Below are 4,805 nucleotides of genomic sequence, written 5' to 3'. Positions count from 1 at the left end.
GCATCAGGATAGATAATAATAAAGTATTAGAGGTAGATATCCAACAGTACAGTAATACCTAATGCTTGTGTTTCTAGCTCCAACAGTACAGTAATACCTAATGCTTGTGTTTCTAGCTCCAACAGTACAGTAATACCTAATGCTTGTGTTTCTAGCTCCAACAGTACAGTAATACCTAATGCTTGTGTTTCTAGCTCCAACAGTACAGTAATACCTAATGCTTGTGTTTCTATCTCCAACAGTACAGTAATATCTAATGCTTGTGTTTCTATCTCCAACAGTACAGTAATATCTAATGCTTGTGTTTCTAGCTCCAACAGTACAGTAATATCTAATGCTTGTGTTTATAGCTCCATCAGTACAGTAATATATAATGCTTGTGTTTCTAGCTCCAACAGTACAGTAATATATAATGCTTGTGTTTATAGCTCCAACAGTACAGTAATATATAATGATTGTGTTTCTAGCTCCAACAGTACAGTAATATCTAATGCTTGTGTTTATAGCTCCAACAGTACAGTAATATCTAATGCTTGTGTTTATAGCTCCAACAGTACAGTAATATCTAATGCTTGTGTTTATAGCTCCATCAGTACAGTAATATATAATGCTTGTGTTTCTAGCTCCAACAGTACAGTAATATCTAATGCTTGTGTTTATAGCTCCAACAGTACAGTAATACCTAATGCTTGTGTTTCTAGCTCCAACAGTACAGTAATACCTAATGCTTGTGTCTCTAGCTCCAACAGTACAGTAATACCTAATGCTTGTGTTTCTAGCTCCATCAGTACAGTAATATCTAATGCTTGTGTTTATAGCTCCAACAGTACAGTAATACCTAATGCTTGTGTTTCTAGCTCCAACAGTACAGTAATATCTAATGCTTGTGTTTATAGCTCCAACAGTACAGTAATACCTAATGCTTGTGTTTCTAGCTCCAACAGTACAGTAATATCTAATGCTTGTGTTTATAGCTCCAACAGTACAGTAATACCTAATGCTTGTGTTTCTAGCTCCAACAGTACAGTAATACCTAATGCTTGTGTTTCTAGCTCCAACAGTACAGTAATACCTAATGCTTGTGTTTCTAGCTCCAACAGTACAGTAATACCTAGCAATACAAAACAATGCACACGAAATCAGATTCACACAGCACCACTCTAGTCAAAAGTAAGTAATGTTGGTTCATGCCATCCTGACTCCTTTACCTTTCTAGCACTGACTGTCAAGTGCAATTTTCATGACTCTCCTTACACGCATCGTCCAAAGTAAGATTAACTTAGCTACTATTTAACTGTCAGCAACGTTAGAGTTAGGAATGTAGACTGTAGTTACGGCTGTAGTTAGGGCTGTAGTTAGGGCTGTACTTAGGGCTGTAGTTAGGGCTGTAGTTAGGGCTGTAGTTAGGGGTTTAGACTGAGGTTAGGACTGTCGTTAGGGGTTTAGACTGAGGTTAGGACTGTCGTTAGGGGTTTAGACTGTAGTTAGAGCTGTAGTTAGGGCTGTAGTTAGGGCTGTAGACTGTAGTTAGGGCTGTAAACTGTAGTTAGGGCTGTAAACTGTAGTTAGGGATGTAGACTGTCGTTAGGAATGTAGACTGTAGTTAGGAATGTAGACTGCAGTTAGGGATGTAGTTAGGAATGTAGACTGTTGTTAAGAATGTAGACTGTCGTTAGGAATGTAGACTGTTGTTGGGATTGTAGACTGTAGTTGGGATTGTAGACTGTCGTTAGGAATGTAGACTGTTGTTGGGATTGTAGACTGTAGTTGGGATTGTAGACTGTAGTTGGGATTGTAGACTGTCGTTAGGAATGTGGACTGTAGTTGGGATTGTAGACTGTCGTTGGGATTGTAGACTGTAGTTGGGATTGTAGACTGTCGTTAGGAATATAGACTATCGTTAAGAATGTAGACTGTCGTTGGGATTGTAGACTGTAGTTGGGATTGTAGACTGTAGTTGGGATTGTAAACTGTAGTTGGGATTGTAAACTGTAGTTGGGATTGTAAACTCTAGTTGGGATTGTAGACTGTAGTTGGGGGTTGTAGACTGTAGTTGGGGGTGTAGACTGTAGTTGGGGGTGTAGACTGTAGTTATGGGTGTAGTTAGGAATGTAGACTGTAGTTAGGGGTGTAGACTGTAGTTAGGGGTGTAGACTGTAGTTAGGGGTGTAGACTGTAGTTAGGATTGTTTTAGGGGTACAGACTGCAGGTCGGAAGGTAACGTAGCCTAGCAGTTAGAGGCTGCCAGCAACCGGAAGGTAACGTAGCCTAGCAGTTAGAGGCTAGCCAGCTGTAGTTAGGTAACGTGTTTTTAGGGGTTAGAGGCTAGCCAGCAACCGGAAGGTAACGTAGCCTAGCAGTTAGAGGCTAGCCAGCAACCGGAAGGTAACGTAGCCTAGCAGTTAGAGGCTAGCCAGCAACCGGAAGGTAACGTAGCCTAGCAGTTAGAGGCTAGCCAGCAACCGGAAGGTAACGTAGCCTAGCAGTTAGAGGCTAGCCAGCAACCGGAAGGTAACGTAGCCTAGCAGTTAGAGGCTAGCCAGCAACCGGAAGGTTGCCAGTTTGAATCCCTTGTGATGGGATCTGGCAGGAAGTGAGCTGGCTTACCAGAGGGTTGCTGGTATCAAATCCTAGATGCCATTGCCTGCCGTTGTGCCCGTGAGCAACCCCTTCACTACAGCTGCTGTACAGGCGCCCAAGTGTGGCAGCACCCAATCCAACCTCTATATGTATGTGTGTCTTTGGGAGGGGTTAGGATGAAGTGGAAATATAATTTCGGTTGGACCTCTTGAACAATTGACAAATAAAGTGACATTAATCCAAATTCCCTCAAGAGACATATTCATCATCACTTACTGCTATTCGTGTTGAGATTTTCTGGTCTCCCGCTGAGGAGCTCTGGCATTTTTGTTCTCCATTAACTCTGCTGTAGTCTGGAGGTTGTTGGTTCGAAGCCCGGTTCCCCTTGGTTTTCCTATTCCCGGGTCCCTGATGCACAATGTTCAGCAGGTGAAGAGTACTCTCGTGTTCCCGGTCAGAGTTCTCGGCCTGGCCTCGCTGGTACCGGTTCTCACAGGTGGAGTGATGCCTTCGACACAGTTCTATCCGCGCGTAACCGTTCCACTATGGCGCTGTGAAGCTGCGGGACGGCAGAGCCCCGGGAGGTCGCGAGCGGCCCCGCAACCCCCGCCTGGCATAGAGCCCACCATACCAAGACCTAACATTGGTACGAACCCTCCTGCTGCGGGCTGTGCGGGAGTTGCTTCTCCCATGCCCTCTGGCACCCCGCAAGAAGTTCTATCAAAAAGGTTACCCGTGTTTTTACAGAGACCACAATAAAAACATCGAATATTAAACAGCTCTCTAATGACTAGGAATGATAATCATACAAAATATATATTTACAAAAAATATATATACTTTAGCATATTTGCCACTATTACCTGAATGGGATAAGAACAAGTCCCCACGAGGTCCTTTACTGATTTGATGACCGACTATTCGGTTCCGACTACACCACATGCAACGTGAATACCCTAACCTACTTCAGTCTCCTGTAATTCGACAGGAAATCAGAAAGGACGAAAACTTAAATATATCACGAACAATAGCATTTTAGTAGCCAAATTGACTAGAAGCGTTTTACGCAAATTGCGTTAACAATGAGTAGCTTACACATATGATCATAAAATAACCTACCACACTTTGCGACGAATACTAACTATGTATTCAACGTGGACGAGTCATCACCAAAACAGAAGGTTATATTGGGAAAATACACGAAACTTCCAGCGACTCACGACATGATTTGTTTTTTTACATTAGCAAAAAAAAAAAAATCCCCCGTTCCCCTCGTCCTGATCAAAAACAGATGGTTAGCCTACATTTTGGTCAATTCTGAAAATAACGAAACTGTAAAGACACGGGTAAGAAACGCTGAGGAGCGAACACACAAACTGATAGTGATTCTAGCTGGGCTGTGTCAAGTATTCCATTGACAATCATTTGTCCGTCCGAGCTGTAGCCTACACGGAGGCACGGGAATTGCGGGGGTACTAGACTCTCATTGTATGAGTATTCCTTCCTCTGGTCATGAAATACGCATATGGATGATGGTGCCCAAACGCACACTCTAGTGTAGGGCAATATGAACTACACACTGAGAGATGACCAGGCTGCTGTGGTGATAGGACAGAGACACTGGTGTTATTAACATAGGAATATTAGGCAGTGACTGTCAGATGTTCATGATTGTAGTGGAGTAGTGTGTCCTTCCATTCCTTTGTACTTTTAAGCATGATAAGGCGCACCAGAAGTGAACCTGTGAATGTGAGACAGTCAAAGGAGGTCTAAGCTAAGTACTTCATTCTGATAAAGTAAAAACGTAAATAAAAACAATCCAGTGACAACTACAGCAGACACAGTAAGTAGGATAGTAAAACACGACTTACCCAATAAACAAATACCAGGCGGTGTAATGTCACACGACTTACCGAATAATAGATTTACCCAATACCAGGTGGTGTAACGTAACACGACTTACCCAATAATAGATTTACCCAACACCAGGTGGTGTAATGTCACACATGACTTACCCAATACCAGGTGGTGTAACGTAACACATGACTTACCCAATAATAGATTTACAATACCAGGTGGTGTAATGTAACACATGACTTACCCAATAATAGATTTACCCAACACCAGGTGGTGTAATGTCACACATGACTTACCCAATACCAGGTGGTGTAACGTAACACATGACTTACCCAATAATAGATTTACCCAATACCAGGTGGTGTAATG

Source organism: Oncorhynchus tshawytscha, unplaced genomic scaffold (genome assembly GCF_018296145.1).
Source record: "Oncorhynchus tshawytscha isolate Ot180627B unplaced genomic scaffold, Otsh_v2.0 Un_contig_2113_pilon_pilon, whole genome shotgun sequence".
NCBI lineage: Eukaryota > Metazoa > Chordata > Actinopteri > Salmoniformes > Salmonidae > Oncorhynchus > Oncorhynchus tshawytscha.
This window is presented reverse-complemented; position numbering follows the sequence as displayed.